The sequence below is a fragment of the Oncorhynchus kisutch genome, unplaced genomic scaffold, assembly GCF_002021735.2.
Source record: "Oncorhynchus kisutch isolate 150728-3 unplaced genomic scaffold, Okis_V2 scaffold1181, whole genome shotgun sequence".
Lineage (NCBI taxonomy): Eukaryota > Metazoa > Chordata > Actinopteri > Salmoniformes > Salmonidae > Oncorhynchus > Oncorhynchus kisutch.
The window spans coordinates 35,274-56,562 of NW_022263126.1; the positions used below are offsets into that span (position 1 = coordinate 35,274).

General features: G+C 42.1%; 1 long non-coding RNA gene across 1 annotated transcript; it reads right to left on the reverse strand.

Moving 5' to 3' along the window:
* Positions 1-4,087: 4,087 nt before the first annotated feature.
* On the reverse strand, positions 4,088-14,505 carry LOC116365175 (uncharacterized). Its single transcript, XR_004208074.1, has 4 exons — positions 13,935-14,505; positions 13,605-13,742; positions 7,965-8,048; positions 4,088-4,961 (listed from the first exon to the last, which is right to left on the reverse strand). It is a non-coding gene; the product is annotated as an uncharacterized LOC116365175 (long non-coding RNA).
* Positions 14,506-21,289: the final 6,784 nt, after the last annotated feature.

Consider the following 21,289-nt stretch of genomic DNA (forward strand, 5'->3'; position numbering starts at 1 on the left):
ACTGTAGGGTACTGTAGATTATAAATTAGACAGAGTATTGTATATTGTAGGGTACTGTAGTCTATTAACTACACAGAGTATTGGAGGGACGTCGCTAGGCCTAAAATATTCATTAGCCCCCCCTAAATAAATACATATATCCGTCAATATATTTTCTCTGTGATATCTTTTTTGTTTCATTTTAAAAGTGGGCACTAGGACCTGGGGGAGGCTACTGCACGCGCTAGTGATATACGGGCATGATACACTAGCACAGGTTGCCACACGGTAAAACACCACTTCTCATTTTTCCTTTATTTAACTAGGCAAGTCAATTAAGAACAAATCCTTATTTTCAATGACGGCCTAGGAACAGTGGGTTAACTGCCTTGTTCAGGGGCAGAACAACAGATTTGTACCTTGTCAGCTCGGGGATTTGAACTTGCAACCTTTCGGTTACTAGTTCGACACTCTAACCACTAGGCTACCCTGCCACATTTAAATGGAAGGAAAGCGGTGAGAAGTGGAGAGAGCGGGGGATCTTTTGGCGGTGCGAAGGTGGCGTGGGAAGCGGTGAAAAATATCAACTTTTCCCAACTTCATGCAAATCACCAGTGGCGACCACTGGGCGATGACCAATCATATAGAGTAGTTCCCATGATGAATTTGACGCTATGAGACCTAAGGCTGGAGACTTTCTTCAGCTAAAATGGCTGACAAAAATACTTGAATGCTAACAAATGTAAGTGCATATATATAAGAATCATGCAATTTTTTTTACAGTTGATAGGAATATTTTAGATAATGTAGAGACAAACGATTATGCATGTTTTTTTTAATCATAAAGTTAATTTATGAAAATTGAGATTTAGAAAGCTAGCTGACAGCTTTATGGGTGTTGTGACAGGAGTATGAAATTGTAATTCTGGTTGTTTACTGTTTTATGGACTCCTGAAACAACCAGGAAACCAGACTCTCGTCTTGTTAAAACAGTGGATGTAAAGAATCTAGCTAGCTGAAGCATTTACTGCGAATTGAATGTACAATTTTGTAAGCTTGCCTTGCTGATATTTGCCATGCAATGCAGATAGATGAAATAGCATAGCTATGTTCTTGCTTATTGTGAAGTGGAGGATAAAAATGATCTGTATGCCTATGGATGTGTAGCTAGCTAACGTAAACTCGTACATCGCCATGGTCCGTACAATTGCCCTTATTTTAGCGCCCCAAAAACGTAATACTTTAATACAACTGTAATGCTAATATCAATGTAAAGCACAATTTCTCCCTTTCCAACAGAATCAATTACATGACCTAAACGCTGCCCGTTTCTGCATAATGCAAGCAGGCAATGAGCCCCGTCGGGTCTTTTTTTAAATGGTGGGTGGGGAAGCGAAACTAATGCGCGATAGTGAGAAGGAGAAATGTTGTGCGGGAAAATTGCTTTTTTTCACACTCGATCTGTTTTACTTATCGCCTCTAAAATGTAAATAAAGCACTATAAAGAGCTTATATAATGTGTCATTACATACAGTGGGGCAAAAAAGTATTGTCAGCCACCAATCGTGTCGTTGGCAATTGTTGGCAATGACAGAGGTCAAACGTTTTCTGTAAGTCTTCACAAGGTTTTCACACACTGTTGCTGGTATTTTGGCCCATTCCTCCATGCAGATCTCCTCTAGAGCAGTGACGTTTTGGGGCTGTTGCTGGGCAACACAGACTTTTAACTCCCTCCAAAGATTTTCTATGGGGTTGTGATCTGGAGACTGGCTAGGCCACTCCAGGACCTTGACATGCTTCTTACGAAGCCACTCCTTCGTTGCCCGGGTGGTGTGTTTGGGATCATTGTCATGCTGAAAGATCCAGCCACGTTTCATCTTCAATGCCCTTGCTGATGGAAGGAGGTTTTCACTCAAAATTTCACGATACATGGCCCCATTCATTCTTTCTTTTACACGGATCAGTCGTCCTGGTCCCTTTGCAGAAAAACAGCCCCAAAGCATGATGTTTCCACCCCAATGCTTCACAGTAGGTATGGTGTTCTTTGGATGCAACTCAGCATTCTTTGTCCTCCAAACACGATGAGTTGAGTTTTTACCAAAAAGTTCTATTTTGGTTTCATCTGACCATATGACATTCTCCCAATCTTCTTCTGGATCATCCAAATGCTCTCTAGCAAACTTCAGACGGGCCTGGACATGTACTGGCTTAAGCAGGGGGACACGTCTGGCACTGCAGGATTTGAGTCCCTGGCGGCGTAGTGTGTTACTGATGATAGGCTTTGTTACTTTGGTCCCAGCTCTCTGCAGGTCATTCACTAGGTCCCCCAGCGTGGTTCTGGGATTTTTGCTCACCGTTCTTGTGATCATTTTGACCTCACGGGGTGAGATCTTGCGTGGAGCCCCAGATCGAGGGAGATTATCAGTGGTCTTGTATGTCTTCCATTTCCTAATAATTGCTCCCACAGTTGATTTCTTCAAACCAAGCTGCTTACCTATTGCAGATTCAGTCTTCCCAGCCTGGTGCAGGTCTACAATTTTGTTTCTGGTGTCCTTTGACAGCTCTTCGGTCTTGCCCATAGTGGAGTTTGGAGTGTGACTGTTTGAGGTTGTGGACAGGTGTCTTTTATACTGATAACAAGTTCAAACAGGTGCCATTAATACAGGTAACGAGTGGAGGACAGAGGAGCCTCTTAAAGTAGAAGTTACAGGTCTGTGAGAGCCAGAAATCTTGCTTGTTTTGTAGGTGACCAAATACTTATTTTCCGCCATAATTTGCAAATAAATTCATAAAAAATCCTACAATGTGATTTTCTGGATTTTTTTTCTCTCATTTTGTCTGTCATAGTTGAAGTGTACCTATGATGAAAAGTACAGGCCTCTCTCATCTTTTTAAGTGGGAGAAATTGCACAATTGGTGGCTGACTAAATACTTTTTTGCCCCACTGTACCTATTTGAAGGTTTGTGTTGAATTTTAAATTGGGTTTTTTAGGGCAGTGCTAGTGATCTTATAAGTAAACAGCGGCTTTGAGAATGATGATCGCATGCAATGATGACGAAAAAAATGACTAGGCATCCCCCTTTACCCCCGTCACTGTCCATGTCTTGTTTTTAAAGGATGATGAAGTGCTACACCTGGTGGAGAGAGACTATAAGACCGAAATAGTAGCTTTAAGAGTGCTGTACGTTATGACATGACACGTCTCGATGTAACGGAGGGTCAGTTTTTTCAACTTTTCTCCAATACTATAGAGCCATTACCATGTCGACCAACGCTTGAATAGAAACCTAGTTCACACCCCAGATTTTGACGTCAACACAGTCACTAGTTTTCTTTGTAGCCTCGTTTGAATGTTGCGGTTGTGCACATTTGTACGGAATGGGGTGAGTTTACGTTATCTAGCCAATCTGTGTATGGACCCAATCATTTGGTATACATATTAGTTCAGAACCTAGCTATGAGCCTCAGCTATCATAGCCAGTTGTATCAACTTCAAAACAGTCTGAATGACATTAATGAAGCCTATGGATTGAGTAGAATATAATATAACTTTGTGCCAAGGATGCAAGTTGTATATACATGTAGTTATTACCATGCATGAGATCCCCACATTGTAGCCTGTACATTGAATATATTCACTGATCATGTACTCTACCTTGGCAAATAAAGGTGCAGTTCAGGTATGAATGTCTTTGAGATTATTTTTCAGTCATATCCAATATCAGGAGTATCACATTCTAGTCTTTGTATGATGCTGTGTGTTATGTGGCGATGCGGTGTATGTATTACAATTACACACTTCAGCAGTGTTTACCAATCCTGGTCCTGGGACGTCAATGGTTACACATTGTAACTAATAGACTAGAAATAGGATTTAACTAATTAAAGGCGGATTTGTAATTCAAATATACATAAATATATATATTTTAAACAGTACCCTACACTTCCTATACATCATGTAAATACTCTAAAACCGGTTCATCTCCATATCAAATGCCCTTCATCTGCATTGATCTGATAACAGGATAGGTGTAGTACTTCATTAAATGACACTTAATTTCAACCAGTAGAGAATATGAAACGCTTTATTGAAGGAAGTTAATACAAGCATTATAAATACAAGTTCAACCTGTACTTCCATGCACATCTGTTGTGCATTATACAACAGTGGAGGAAAGAGGGGGCAGTTAGAGAGGTGTAAAAGACAAAGGGAAAGTGTCTGCAGAGCACTTTATGCTGAAAAACATGAACGGACAAACAATGCAGAGTAGTTACAGAAATAATGAGGTGTCGTACTATTCTCCATGGTTGGCCCTCTTGCCTATTCTCCATGGTTGGCCCTCTTGCCTATTCTTTGAAGGTGGAAGGAGCCACAGTTATACACCCGAGCCTGCTTACTGCACAACACAATCCGTCAATCAGATTTATACATGAGTGTGTGGGTTATAGGGTGTCTAATTGTTGTACATTTTTTCAATATGGGTGATTTAAAATAGCCTGTTTTTGTTTTTGTACAGACGTCAAACCCTTACCTGATAAGTAGAAAGGGAGAGAAACTGGGATTTTAATAACTGCAGTTGACATAGCCAAGTAAATGGAAGAATATTAATTTTGCAATGTGAATGGCTCTTAAAAGAGCCTTTGGTTGTGCATAGTGTAGTCTATGGTGTTGCCAGGGAACAGCAACCTCGTCTAAGAAGTAGGAGGTGCAGATCTCCCGCACATGGATTGCCTCTCTTGCTGGTTGTTGGACCCCATCTTTGAAACATCCTGCAGAACAGCAGACTTCTCCTCTGACACACAGCGGAAGCTGCAGATCCCCTCCTGCTCCTTGTGTCTATCCTCATGAAGTTATGCAGAACACAGGTAGCCTTCACACACCTGAATTCCTCCAGGAGGCAGTCCCAGATGGCCCTGGTCACCCAACCTTGCACAGTAACTGTAAGCAATCATTTTGAAGGAATCGCCAGTTACAAGGTATCTAGGAATATGGAAGACAAATTTAATTATTAGACTATTACATCACCAGGTCATTGTGGATTACTAAAGTATAATATCCCTGATAACAAATCATGATAACATTGGATTGATAGATGCATGGGCACACATATGTGCATGTCTAGCATGTGACAATAACAGGATCATATCAAGGATAGCATCACAAATGAATACATAAATACCAGTAGAATATTGAGTTCAAAAAGTGTGATAGGTGGTGCAGGTACAGTGGGGGGAAAAAAGTATTTAGTCAGCCACCAATTGTGCAAGTTCTCCCACTTAAAAAGATGAGAGGCCTGTAATTTTCATCATAGGTACACTTCAATTATGACAGACAAAATGAGAAGAAAAAAAATCCAGGAAATCACATTGTAGGATTTTTAATGAATTTATTGGCCATGTATCGTGAGATTCTAAGTTATAACCTCCTTCCATCTGCAATGGCATTGAAGATGAAACGTGGCTGTGTCTTTCAACATGACAATGATCCCAAACACACCGCCCGGGCAATGAAGGAGTGGCTTCGTAAGAAGCATTTCAAGGTCCTGGAGTGGCCTAGCCAGTCTCCAGATCTCAACCCCATAGAAAATCTTTGGAGGGAGTTAAAAGTCTGTGTTGCCCAGCAACAGCCCCAAAACATCACTGCTCTAGAGGAGATCTGCATGGAGGAATGGGCCAAAATACCAACAACAGTGTGTGAAAACCTTGTGAAGACTTACAGAAAACGTTTGACCTCTGTCATTGCCAACAAAGGGTATATAACAAAGTATTGAGATAAACTTTTGTTATTGACCAAATACTTATTTTCCACCATAATTTGCAAATTAATTCATTAAAAATCCTACAATGTGATTTTCTGGATTTTTTTTTCTCATTTTGTCTGTCATAGTTGAAGTGTACCTATGATGAAAATTACAGGCCTCTCTCTCATCTTTTTAAGTGTGAGAACTTGCACAATTGGTGGCTGACTAAATACTTTTTTGCCCCACTGTATGTGTGTCTGTTGGCAGTGTATTCCAGATATAGGAAGCTCTCGCAGAGAAAGCAGATTGACTAAACGTGCTTTTCCTTAAGGGAATGGTACAATCACCTCTCATATTACTAGTTTATCTAGAGTGTCCTGCGTTGCATTGATTTTGAAATGCAACGCAGGGGGATGGTTTAACAAAAGCGCATTTGCGAAAAAAGCACAATCGTTACACGACTGTACCTAACCATAAACACCAATACCTTTCTTAAAATCAATACACAGAAGTATATATTTTTAAACCTGCATATTTAGCTAAAAGAAACACAGGTTAGCAGGCAATATTAAGCAGGTGAAATTGTGTCACTTCTCTTGCGTTCACTGCACGCAGAGTCAGGGTATATGCAACAGTCTGGGCAGCCTGGCTCGTTGCCAACTAATTCCCCAGAATTCTACGTAATTATGACATAACATTGAAGGTTGTGCAATGTAACATAAATATTTAGACTTATGGATGCCACCCGTTAGATAAAATACGGAACAGTTCCGTATTTCACTGAAATAATAAATGTTTTGTTTTCGAAATGATACTTTCCGGATTCGACCATATTAATGACCAAAGGCTCGTATTTGTGTGTGTTATTATGTTGTAGTTAATTCTATGATTTGATATTTGATAGAGCAGTCTGACTGAGCGGTGGTAGGCACCAGCAGGCTCGTAAGCATTCATTCAAACAGCACTTTCGTGCGTTTTGCCAGCAGCTCTTCAAGCATTGAGCTGTTTATGACTTCAAGCCTATCAACTACCGAGATTAGGCTGGTGTAACCAATGTGAAATGGCTAGCTAGTTAGCGGGTGCGCGCTAATAGTATTTCAAATGTCACTCGCTCTGAGACTTGTAGTACTTGTTCCCCTTGCTCTGCATGGGTAGCGCTGCTTTGAGGGTGGCTGTTGTCGATGTGTTTCTGGTTCGAGCCCAGGTAGGGGCGAGGAGAGGGATGGAAGCTATACTGTTACACTGGCAATACTAAAGTGCCTATAAAGAACATCCAATAGTCAAAGGTATATGAAATACAAATGGTATAGAGAGAAATAGTCCTATAAATACTATAACTACAACCTAAAACCACTTACCTTGGTATATTGAAGTCTCATGTTAAAAGGAACCACCAGCTTTCATATGTTCTCATGTTCTGAGCAAGGAACTTAAACGTTAGCTTTTTCACATGGCACATATTGCACTTTTACTTTCTTCTCCAACACTTTGTTTTTGCATTATTTAAACCAAATTGAACATGTTTCATTATTTATTTGAGGCTAAATGGATTTTTATTGATGTATTATATTAAGTGTTCATTCAGTATTGTTGTAATTGTCATTATTACAAATAAATAAATCAAATGTAAAAAAAAGGATTAAAAAAAGAAAGGCTTTTTTTTGGTCCTCCAATACTTGGTATCGACGTTGAAAAATCATAATCGGTCGACCTCTAATTGGGATGCGTGGATCTATCCTAGGCTGTATCCCAAATGGCACCCTTTTCCATTTATAGTGCACTACTTTTGCCTAGACCCCTATAGGCCTGAATCAAAAGTAGTGCACTATAAAGTGATTGGAAATAGGGTGCCATTTGGGACACATCTCTATTGAATCTCTTGTCAGATCAGTGCTAGTTCCCTCTGTCACCTTGGCGGTGATGGCGAGTTGAGCCCTGTTGCGTTGCCGTATGGCCTGGTTCTGCAGCTCGCTGACAGCCCACAGTGATGTCAACAGGTTCTACACATAGAGATCTAACTCACGATACACGTCCCTCTTTGTACAGTTCACAGATGTCCTACACAAACAGAGGGTAGATAGTGATGACGTCTAACTGATAGGTTCAACACTAAGGCATCTAGTTCTTTGCTAACACATAGGGCATAATGACAGAATATACTGCAGAAGAGATGGGGAGGGTGATATGTGTATGTGTGTGTGTGTGTGTGTGTGTTGAGGCATTAGGTAGGTAGATGATGTCACCTTGACAAACCTCCTGAGCTCTGCGCCCATCTGGTCCATGTTTATCTCCCTCCACTTGGTCATTGTCCAGACCTCCACACTGCACTGCATAGATAAATATACACAAATGAATGAATGGGGGGGCCTTAATGGGACCGTTTTGAAGTTACCAGGGACACACTGGTGTTATCCTGAAGAGAGAGGAGAGGGCTTCCACAGCTCTGGGGTTATATTATGGTGTTATCCTAAAGAGAGAGGGCTTCCACAGCTCTGGGGTTATATTATGGTGTTATCCTGAAGAGAGGGCTTCCATAGCTCTGTGGTTATATTATGGTGTTATCCTAAAGAGAGAGGAGAGGGCTTCCACAGCTCTGGGGTTATATTATGGTATTATCCTAAAGAGAGAGGAGAGGGCTTCCACAGCTCTGGTGTTATATTATGGTGTTATCCTAAAGAGAGAGGAGAGGGCTTCCACAGCTCTGGGGTTACATTATGGTGTTATCCTAAAGAGAGAGGAGAGGGCTTCCACAGCTCTGTGGTTATATTATGGTGTTATCCTAAAGAGAGAGGAGAGGGCTTCCACAGCTCTGTTGTTATATTATGGTGTTATCCTAAAGAGAGAGGAGAGAGCTTCCACAGCTCTGTGGTTGTATTATGGTGTTATCCTGAAGAGAGGGCTTCCATAGCTCTGTGGTTATATTATGGTGTTATCCTAAAGAGAGAGGAGAGGGCTTCCACAGCTCTGGGGTTATATTATGGTGTTATCCTGAAGAGAGAGGAGAGGGCTTCCACAGCTCTGGGGTTATATTATGGTGTTATCCTGAAGAGAGAGGAGAGGGCTTCCACAGCTCTGGGGTTATATTATGGTGTTATCCTAAAGAGAGAGGAGAGGGCTTCCACAGCTCTGTGGTTGTATTATGGTGTTATCCTAAAGAGAGAGGAGAGGGCTTCCACAGCTCTGTGGTTATATTATGGTATTATCCTAAAGAGAGAGGAGAGGGCTTCCACAGCTCTGGGGTTATATTATGGTGTTATCCTAAAGAGAGAGGAGAGGGCTTCCACAGCTCTGTGGTTATATTATGGTGTTATCCTAAAGAGAGAGGAGAGAGCTTCCACAGCTCTGGGGTGATATTATGGTGTTATCCTAAAGAGAGAGGAGAGAGCTTCCACAGCTCTGGGGTGATATTATGGTATTATCCTAAAGAGAGAGGAGAGGGCTTCCACAGCTCTGGGGTTATATTATGGTATTATCCTAAAGAGAGAGGAGAGAGCTTCCACAGCTCTGGTGTTATATTATGGTATTATCCTAAAGAGAGAGGAGAGGGCTTCCACAGCTCTGTGGTTATATTATGGTATTATCCTAAAGAGAGAGGAGAGGGCTTCCACAGCTCTGGGGTTATATTATGGTGTTATCCTAAAGAGAGAGGAGAGGGCTTCCACAGCTCTGTGGTTATATTATGGTATTATCCTAAAGAGAGAGGAGAGGGCTTCCACAGCTCTGGGGTTATATTATGGTGTTATCCTGAAGAGAGAGGAGAGGGCTTCCACAGCTCTGGGGTTATATTATGGTATTATCCTAAAGAGAGAGGAGAGGGCTTCCACAGCTCTGTGGTTATATTATGGTATTATCCTAAAGAGAGAGGAGAGGGCTTCCACAGCTCTGGGGTTATATTATGGTGTTATCCTAAAGAGAGAGGAGAGGGCTTCCACAGCTCTGTGGTTATATTATGGTATTATCCTAAAGAGAGAGGAGAGGGCTTCCACAGCTCTGGGGTTATATTATGGTGTTATCCTGAAGAGAGAGGAGAGGGCTTCCACAGCTCTGGGGTTATATTATGGTATTATCCTAAAGAGAGAGGAGAGGGCTTCCACAGCTCTGTTGTTATATTATGGTGTTATCCTACAGAGGAGAGGGCTTCCACAGGTCTGGGGTTATATTATGGTATTATCCTAAAGAGAGAGGAGAGGGCTTCCACAGCTCTGTTGTTATATTATGGTGTTATCCTACAGAGGAGAGGGCTTCCACAGGTCTGGGGTTATATTATGGTGCTATCCAGGTCAAACAGCCTGTCTGTCCATGACCGCCAGCAGGTGTCCCATCCCCTCCACTAAGACACCACGATCGCCCTCAGACACAGCCTGCCTCAGCCCCTCGTCTTGGCCCGCACAAACTGCTCCAGCTCATCCAGACTGGGATGGTAGGGGAACCATGGATGTAATGTTTAAACAGTAGATAGTGCTGACTAAATTAGAGGTCAAGTCTTAAACAGTAAATAGCCTCTGAAGTGTGTACAATGTTTTCTCCTGATCATAGCTCCACCAATAAACAATGTTTTCTCCTGATCATAGCTCCACCAATAAACAACGTTATTCTCCTGATCATAGCTCCACCAATAAACAACGTTATTCTCCTGATCATAGCTCCACCAATAAACAATGTTATTCTCCCGATCATAGCTCCACCAATAAACAATGTTATTCTCCCGATCATAGCTCCACCAATAAACAATGTTTTTCTCCCGATCAGAAATCCACCAAGAAGCAATGTAGTTTTTTTTGTTTGCTGTTGTGATGGAAATTATTTTGCTGCTGAACCCAACCCCTCCTGACAACACACACTTGGGAGGAGCACACATTGAATTCTGCTAGATAAATGAAAAGACGTTCTGTCAGAGGACCTGTCAGTGACGTATGTCATAAGATGTTCCTTGAACATCCAGCTCCGCTTTTTAATGATATTCGGAAGACTGATCTTGAATGACTTGATATCAACTCTGAACCATCCCCCAAACACTCTAACGTCCACCAGCTTCATAGTAGTCAATCTGGAAAATCAAGCAGAAACTGAATTAGAAATCACCTAATTTAGTGACAGATTTGAGTATTGCAGTCTTTTAAAATGTCTACTAGGGTTGGAACATTCCTGTAGATCTCCCCAAATTCCCTGGTTTCCCAGAAATCCCTGTTGGAAAATTCCCAGAATAAACAGGAACACCGGGAATCATCCAAAACGGATTACTGAAAAGAAAACAGAATTTTGAATAAAGTTACTGGAATTTTGCAACCCTAGTCTCTGTAGAGCTTTACAATGTCCTAAAATGTAGTCAAATGTTCAAATTGGGAGACTGCTTGTGTAACAGTTTCCTCCGTCCCTCTCCTTGCCCCGAACCAGGGACCCTCTGCACACATCAACAACGGACACCCTCGAAGCAAAAGCCACAGCCCCAACTATTTCAAGGTCTCAGAGCAAGTGACATCACCAATTGAAACACTATTAGTGTGCACCCCGCTAACTAGCTAGCCATTTGACATTGGTTACACTCACCCCCCCTTTGATCTCCTCCTTTTCCGCAGTAACCAGTGACCGGGTCAACAGCATCAACGTAACAGTGTTGCTTCCCTCCCTCTCCTCGTCCCTACCTGGACTCGAACCAGGGAGCCTCTGCACACATCAACAGTCACCGTTGAAGCACCATTACCCATTGCTCCACAAAAGCCACAGCCCTTGCAGAGGGCGAGCCATTTCACACCAGTTACACTTGCGAAGTGGATACACACAGTATATCCACAAACTTGTCTCACCTGCTCCTTGAACTTGTCAATAGTAGGTGGGTTGTCTGGAAACACGTCCTCTCCATAAGCCTCAACCTCCTCAGTGGTCAACACATGTCCATAGAGGCATTTTACTAGGATCCCCATTAAACATCTATCCAACCAAGCCATGACACCACCAGACCAGTAAACATCTATCTAACCAAGCCATGACACCACCAGACCAGTAAACATCTATCTAACCAAACCATGACACCACCAGACCAGTAAACATCTAACCAAACCATGACACCACCAGACCAGTAAACATCTAACCAAACCATGACACCACCAGACCAGTAAACATCTATCTAACCAAACCATGACACCACCAGACCAGTAAACATCTATCTAACCAAGCCATGACACCACCAGACCAGTAAACATCTATCTAACCAAACCATGACACCACCAGACCAGTAAACATCTAACCAAACCATGACACCACCAGACCAGTAAACATCTAACCAAACCATGACACCACCAGACCAGTAAACATCTATCTAACCAAACCATGACACCACCAGACCAGTAAACATCTATCTAACCAAACCATGACACCACCAGACCAGTAAACATCTATCTAACCCAGCCAAGTCCTAACAGCTGAAATCTGATGATAGTTAGATACCTGATAGCTCTCCATGTCTAGGTGTTCTGCCACCCTCTTCACCCAGACTGACGTCTTAAAGCACATCCCCCACCAGGCCCTCCAGCAGCTCATACATGCCGTACCCAGCCTCTTTCTCCAGGGAGGGGATGAAGGTCACCACGGGCCTAGGAGGGGAGAGCACCATGTGGGACTCAAACAGAGGAGCCTGCTGCCTCCACCCTGGTCCTCCCCCAGCCATGTTCTCCACAAAGAAGTCCAGAGAGCAGATGTTGAAATATGGCATCTCATATGAGGGACACTGTACCTGCTGGGATATGCTGAGTATATGATATTTCCTGGAGGTCCAGAAGTTGAGCTCAGCACTGGGCCCTGGGTTCTGGGTTAAGACTCTTAAGAAGCAGCTCAGCACTAGTCCCTGGGTTCAGATCCATCAGAAGCAGCTCAGCACTGGGCTCTGGGTTCAGATCCATCCTAAGCAGCTCAGCACTAGGCCCTAGGTTCAGATCCATCCTAAGCAGCTCAGCACTAGGCCCTGGGTTCAGATCCATCAGAAGCAGCTCAGCACTAGGCCCTGGGTTCAGATCCATCAGAAGCAGCTCAGCACTAGGCCCTGGGTTCAAACACTTCAGAAGCAGCTCAGCAGAATCCTCCTTCAATGATCTTCTGGACCAGATGGGTCCAGCTGATCACCATAGACTCAATGGCATGGACCACTGTCCAGTCATGGCTATCATGCCTGATTCAGAAGATAAATGCCCTAAAATCACTCAGACATTGAATACTGTAGTAATGCAGCAGCTGGCCCAAATGGCACCAAGTTTTTCCATATATAGTGCACTACTTTGAACCAGTGAGCTATTAGGGAATAGGGTGCCATTTGGGATGTAGCCCGTATTAGGACCCCTTGGAGTGTGTCTTATGTTCTGATGTTCCTCTGAGAGCCCTCTATCCTGGCTGTAGCGGTTGGGATGGGGAGGACCGTTTTCCCAGAGAACTGTCCCCTAACCATGGACACCTTGTTCCTCATGTTCTCTGAATGACCAACTAGGTCTTGTGACATCAAATGCGGCCACGTGTGATGGTTCTTCTCGTTGGACAGTAGTGGCACACACACACACACACACCTTGACAAAGTAGACCTTCTCTATCTGTTCATGTCTTTGGTCTTATGGATAAACACACATGTATTGTAGTCATTGACTACATCTTAATATGATGACTACATGTGGATATTTTGTCACCTTGACCAAATAGAGAAGGCAAAATCTCTCAATGTTTACTGGTCTTTGGTATAAACAAGCGGTGACAAATATTCCCTGTAATCTATCAATATAGGTCTAACCTTATTTCATGCTAGTTGTTTAATTATTTAACATAATTCAGGTCAGTATCATTTAGTGGACTGACTGACTGTAATATGGATTGGGGACTGGGTCAAAAAAACAACGCTTGATTACCTGTTCAACAGTGAATGACATCTGTGGAATAAGAGGCTGGGAGACCAAGCCAAAAAGTTTCCTGCAGTTTTCAGCAATTATGGACACAGCTTTCTTCTTGAGAACATAACATTATTTGTCTTCAGAAGCAGGTAAGGCCTAAAGATTGATTTACAAAATAGTTAGAAATTACAGGCAATAGCCATGACAATGTTCCACTGTAAAAAAAAACATAGTCAAGTAAAACTATTATTTACAGTCTCCTTGCTCATCGACCCAAAACAAAAATGTGTTTACAGCACTAATAACACATTCAAGTACTAAAGTGACTGAGTAACCTGCCAGCCTCACCTCGGGGAGCACCAGTCGACGGTAGAGTCAAAAACAATACCTTGCTTTTCGAAGACGCCTTTCAGAACGGTCTGGCTTTCCTCGACTGTAACACACTTCTTCTCCCAGGTTTCATGCCTCACTTCCAAAATCCGACAAAACGTTTGTTTTTATAAACTTTACTCTGTCATCCTCCTAAAAGGGGGGAACATTCTCCTCGACAGACATGTTTCATCCTGACAATTCCTTGTCACTAAAACTTCAAACTTGTGTCACTATATAGCGTTACTTCAATCCGCGGGAAAGTATGTAACAGTTTCTGACTATTTCACGAACTAATCATGATTGACGTGAGAGGTATGTATGTATGCTCTCCTGCGCAAGATTTTCCTTTGCTGTGCAGCGTCTCGTTTCCTTGCCGACGATTATACAGATGCTCAAACTTGTATCTTCAAAGAGAAAACCACTCCTGGAAAAACAAATCTTTCCAAATTGCTCAGTAGTTGTAGTTTTTTTCAAACCATATTCAGGGTTGGGGAGTAACGGATTACATGTAATATGTTACATGTAAGAGATTGCAAAAACGGCAACTGTAATCCGTTACATTGCCAGCAAAAATATTGTAATCAGATTACAGATACTTTTGAAAAACTAGATGATTACTTCGAGGATTACTTTTAAATTCAGAAAATATGTTTACGATTTTTTTTTTTGACACCTCTGTTTTCTCAATGACATTCAAATCGGCATTGAAAAAAATCGCAAATTTAAGGTGGTTCCACTTGAGCGAGTCTGACCACAACTCAGAGACCACTGTGTTGACACACCAAATGTGTTTGATGGATCGCGGGAAAAGAGCAGCAATAGCATTTTATAGGCTACAGTCCAAGCTATGTCTTCCATTGGTGCACTGCTGTCGGCATCCAAAGATTATACAATTTGAATAAACGCTTGGCGGTAAGGATGACAGCTGTGGTGTAGTCTACAGCGATATAGATTTCACTTATTGTTGATATCTACATAGCGCATTGATGTGAATCGCACTGCTGCTCTCTCATTTAGCTATTTGCGCCTTACGGATTGTGGTTGTTGTGGATGGCTGTTCACAAATCTAAATGTGTTTTTGAACCCAGTAATGGTTGAATTCAAGAAGTTTAAGCTGCCTATCAATCATTGTTTTGAAACCAGTGGACAGCCAGTGAAGAAATGCGCTCGTGCACATCTGCATAGTGCGGATCATATAAATAACAAAAGTGCGGCTTTTATCAGTGGGGGAAAAAGTACTCAATTGTCATACTTGAGTAAAAGTAAAGATACCTTAATAGAAAATGACTCAAGTAAAAGTGAAAGTCACCCAGTAAAATACTACTTGAGTAAAAGTCTAAAAGTATTTGGTTTTAAATATACTTAAGTATCAAAAGTAAAAAATATAAATCATTTCTTATTCCTTATATCAAGCCAACCAGACGGCACAATGTTCTTGTTTTTTATCATTATTTATGTATCGTCAAGGGCACACTCCAACACATCATTTACAAATAAAGCATTTGTCTTTAGTGAGTCCACCAGATCAGAGGCAGTGGGGGTGAACAGGGATGTTCTCCTGACTAGTCTGTGAATTGGACCATTTCCCTGTGCATTCAAAATGTAATGAGTACTTTTGGGTGTCAGGGAAAATGTATGGAGTAAAAAGTACATCATTTTCTTTAGGAATGTAGTGAAGTAAAAGTCACTTTTGATAGACTTAATGGGGCCATCTGTAGTTGCTACATACATTTTTGGACTTATAAATTATATATATATATATATTCATGTAAAGATATAATTTAATTGTATTATTATATGTAGTAGAAAGCGATGGGTTAGAAAAAGTCTACATAACCAACCCAGAAAGTAAAATGTAACATCCATATATGGCCAGCTATGTAAACTTTAACATTTATTTATCCTGCAATAGATCATTCAATTGGTAACATACATTTGTGTCTTCTTCTAATGCCTCTTAAGGGGAAAGTAATCTAAAAGTAACTGAATGTAATCAGATTACGTTACTGAGTTTGGGTAATCCAAACGGTACGTTACTAATTACAATTTTGGAAAGGTACAGTAATTAGTAACTGTAACAGATTACATTTAGAAAGTAACCTACAGTAACCAACCCTGACAATATTTTATAATAATTACTAGTTGACTACAGAAAGAGCATGGCAAATGTAGGTAGTGGAATAACCTAAATTGCAATCCAGGGTAAGTTTGTTGAATAAATTCACCTGCAATGATGTAGAATTGTGTTTGGACAATATTCAACATGTAGATCAGACTGTTAAATGCAATAGTCCTTTGGGACTATGGGGCCCAGGGGTTTGTGTGTACAATGCTGTCCAATGTCCATGGCAACAGACAGTCCTGTGACAGGGGCTGAACTCAGCCTTCTAAAGCCCTAACACTGGTCAGGGTAGATAAGGAGAGGAACGGAGAAGTGTCATGTCAGACTTCCGACTAGCACGTGAGTGCAGAACTAGTAGACATGCATGTGGTGAGTTCATCCATGTAGTAATTGTGCTGAAATGTAATATATTTAGATAAGGTTAGCAGCCCATAAGCCGATGCATTTCAGAGTTATATTGATGATCACTAAGGTTAATATGACCATATTGATTATCAATTTTCACAACGCAAAGACAAATGTACCCAAGAACCTTCACCCCTCGTAATGCGATTATGAATCATGCAAACATGAAAATATGTTTTTGCCATTATCTCCAAATTCAGCACTCTCAATTATAAAGAGTCCTGTATAGGAGGATGACGAATGTGGGAACTTGTCTTCTTGAATTCTTGAGATGTGGTCAATAATGCAATTACCTGCAAATAATGACAGACATTTTGTCAAATTTGCCTGCAGTTCATTATTATTAACATTACTACTTCCAGATTACAGCAACCTGACCTATGTTGTGTTTCCTTTCTTACACAGGCTACACCAGGGGGAGGAAACCCTGGTCCTGGAGGACTGCAGCCACTTCATGTGTTTGATTTAACCAACCTGACCTATGTTGTGTTTCCTTTCTTACACAGACTACACCAGGGGGAGGAAACCCTGGTCCTGGAGGACTGCAGCCACTTCATGTGTTTGATTTAACCAACCTGACCTATGTTGTGTTTCCTTTCTTACACAGGCTACACCAGGGGGAGGAAACCCTGGTCCTGGAGGACTGCAGCCACTTCATGTGTTTGATTTAACCAACCTGACCTATGTTGTGTTTCCTTTCTTACACAGGCTACACCAGGGGGAGGAAACCCTGGTCCTGGAGGACTGCAGCCACTTCATGTGTTTGATTTAACCAACCTGACCTATGTTGTGTTTCCTTTCTTACACAGGCTACACCAGGGGGAGGAAACCCTGGTCCTGGAGGACTGCAGCCACTTCATGTGTTTGATTTAACCAACCTGGAAGACCAGGTGTGTTGAATGTAGGCAGTCACTGAACTGATCAGTTAGCTCAGTTGGTCAGGTGTGGTGCCGAGTTGGAACAAAATCCTGCAGTACCTGTGGCACTGCATGAACAGGGTTGCTACAGAGGAGGCTACCTATTTTCAGAACTCGGTTCTACTCAACACGTGGAAGTGTTGAGTAGACCAACCCTCACCTTTGATGTAGGCTAGATAGCTAGAGTAAGACAGCATGTCAAGGATGCCCCCTGCAGGATATAGGCAGCCTACCAAGGGCGCATCGGCCTTTCACACAAGTGTTCATCTCCAGCAGGATAGACTGTGCTTAGCTTTCTATAGCTTTCTATTTAGACTGTGCTTAGCTTTCTATAGCTTTCTATTTAGACTGTGCTTAGCTTTCTATAGCTTTCTATTTAGACTGTGCTTAGCTTTCTATTTATACTGTGCTTAGCTTTCTACAGCTTTCTATTTAGACTGTGCTTAGCTTTCTATTTATACTGTGCTTAGCTTTCTATAGCTTTCTATTTAGACTGTGCTTAGCTTCCTATAGCTTTCTATTTAGACTGTGCTTAGCTTTCTATTTACGTTTTGGGTGTTGAACAGTCTGGAGAATCAGGGGGCTTTGTCTCATGGGATTTAACTAGATTTTTAAATGACGAAACAGTTGAATCGCTAAAATGAATCATTGAAATCAAATTAATTAAAATAATAACAAACTTTATTGTAGTTGGAAGAAAGGTACTCTCCAAAAGTCTGCCTATTCTTGATGAGGCATGTCACCACGTCAGAAGGGAAATAAAAGCCTTCAGTTTTCTGACTCTCAAGACGATGTCTCATTTGATTATGAAGAATTGTGACGTTGCATTGGGTAGGTTAGCTATCAAGTCCTGCAGAGGGCACTGCTTTGTCTCTTTTAGCAGACTTCTCTCAAGACAACGCTTGACTTTTTCATGCCTCTGAGTTCCTCTCGCATTATGCAACAGAGTGAAATACAACGGTGAGTTTTTAACATGAAATCCAAACAAGAACTGGCCTATTAGATCAGATTGTGCGATTTCAACATTGATGAGGTGTGTTTTTCAGTAGCCTCTGTCTATTTTAACAGCAATTAGGCAAACGTCTATACGCCAGCAGTGCCACTAAAATGCAGTCAAATGTAGGCTAACCTTATACTATAATAAACTGCATCATTGTGCCATGTGTGAATTAATAAAGACAATGTCAGTGATGAAATGAATAGGGCCGAAGGATAGGCCTACGACACAACACAACACAAACATAGTTGTACGCTATTCCATCAATCTGAAAGTGTAGCCTAACATGTTAACGGCTATGTGGCTGTCGGAAAGCCCGTAGCTATCGATGGAAATAGTTGATCTTTACACGCACAGGTTGTGTAACTTTAATGTAGAAATGTAGGTTACATTTTTAAATGATAAAGAAGTGAATATCGTACTATTTGAACAGCATAACGTCAATAGTCCTACTAACGACCTGAATGAGTATTATTTATTAGTATAGACTAATGTTGGCGTATGTATTTGGTTATTTATTTCGGTTATTTATTTTATCATGGAATTCCTTACATCCCCATATTATTATTATTTTTAAATGGGTCTATAAAGACAAAAAAACACAAGGAAAACATCTCGATAGATATGAATGCAGATATGAGCCCACATCAAACCTAATAGTCTAAAAATCAACGATGCATTTACTAAAAATAATCCATATTGATAAACAAACAAACAAAGAGGTAGTTGTTTTTATACCGCTGGAATTGTGTTACAGCAGAGAGACTAGCATGTCAAATCCGGCCCCATGCAGGTTTCCCATGAGGCTACTGCTGTGTTATGTAAGCCCCCGAATGAACAAATTTGTTATCCCACACCCGAGGGCATCTGTTGATGGATACGCTGTCCTGTGGGACAGAGTAAAGCTCCAGTACAACAGCCGGCGCTTATCTTGAAAGGCTTGTTTTAAGTGTTCCTCTGTTAATATACAAAAGATTTAAGGACACCCATTACCTGACTATTGTGGTATAATCCCATGGTTTTGTGTTAAACGTGCACAGTTGATAGTTTGGACATATGTCTGCTACTTAAATATCCAATTCAGCCGTTTTTATCTCAATATCAAAACATTTCTTGGTAACAATTGAGTACCTTACTGTGATTGCTTTCAATTCAAATGTTCAAAAATAAACAAAAAGCGCTTTCTCAATCAATAATTTCCTAGGACTGTCTGAGTGGGAGGGGAAAACTGAAAATATATTATTATTATTGGTCTATTAACTAATTTACCACCTGGTGATGTCACCAGGCAGGCCAAAACTCCATTCCCCGAAACAGTTAGACATTTCAGGCAGTCTTTTCAAACAGCTCTTACACTAAAAGGGAATTATCATCATTTTCACAATTCAACAGTATTATTCCTACCTCATAGTGTGGAATAATATAAAACACTGGGAATCACTTTTTTGACTGCACTGGGCCCTCAAGGGTTTTAGTATTCATTTACAGGCTTTCAATATTTGTTTTATTTCAGGTATGTCCCACCAAACGATGTCAGAAAATTATAATTGAATCTTTAATCAAAATAAGCTAAATATATTAAAGACATAATATTCTAGAATTAGGACCTAACCAGTAGTATATTGTCCGTTAATGTGAGTCACACAAAACTATTTTTCACAATTTAATAGTCCAGAATATTGAAAGATACATGCATATCTTATTCGCTTAGAATTTCACATCACTCCATGTCGCTCTCTTTAAAAAAATTAAATACTGAAAACTGAATCTCAAAACCCAAGAAAATATTAAGAAAATATAAGAAAATATATTTGATCAAATGGAGCCATTAGTAATAGCCTAATATAATTTATTGTACAGCAACCCTTCCAAAACATGGCCTGCCGGTCCTGCACAGTGATCCATGGTAGCACAGTTACTGCACAGGGGAGTGTTTGGTGTGTGGAGGGGTGTGGAGGACTTAGACTAAGGGGAGTGGTGGGACACTTTGGTTGGAGGGGAGAGGAGGGGTGGTGTGGGACACTGAGGGGAGGGGAGAGGAGTGGTGGGGTGGGCCTGAGGGGAGGGGACAGGAGGGGTGGTGTGGGACACTGAGGGGAGGGGAGAGGAGTGGTGGGGTGGGACTGAGGGGAGGGGAGAGGAGTGGTGGGACTGAGGGGAGGGGAGAGGAGGGGTGGTGTGGGACACTGAGGGGAGAGGAGGGGCGGGGTGGGACACTGAGGGGAGGGGAGAGGAGGGGTGGGACACTGAGGGGAGAGGAGGGGTGGGACACTGAGGGGAGGGGAGAGGAGGCGTGGGGTGGAACACTGAGGGGAGGGGAGAGGAGGGGTGGGAGACTAAGGGGAGGGGAAGGGTGGGGTGGGGTGGGACACTGAGGGGAGAGGAGGGGTGGGGTGGGACACTGAGGGGAGGGGAGAGGGGGGGTGGGGTGGGACACTGGGGGGAGAGGGAGTGGAGGGGTGGGGTTGGACACTGAGGGGAGGGAAGGGGTGGGACACTGAGGGGAGGGGAGAGGAGGGGTGGGGTGGGGAGGGGTGGGAGACATGAGAGGGGTAGAGAAGGGGTGGCGTAGGGGGCTGGGCCCAGACTGTGGAGGAGACCTGTGGGGACGGGACTGGACTCCTGAGGATTCCCAGTCCACTTGTGTCTGAAGGGCTGGATGGTTTATCCCACTTAATCAGCATCCTCTGAGACTGGCACTACCCCTGTGGTCATAAGACCTGCATGGGGTCACTGTGGAGGAGTCTAAATGAAGTGAGGCCCACGGAGACAATGGTTCTGTCAATCAGACTTAACCTGACTTACTTGTGTAATTATTCACTCCATAAATGCAAATTAAATCTCTCCAGTGTTATTTTAGTATAACATACAGGACAATATTGGGCCGCAG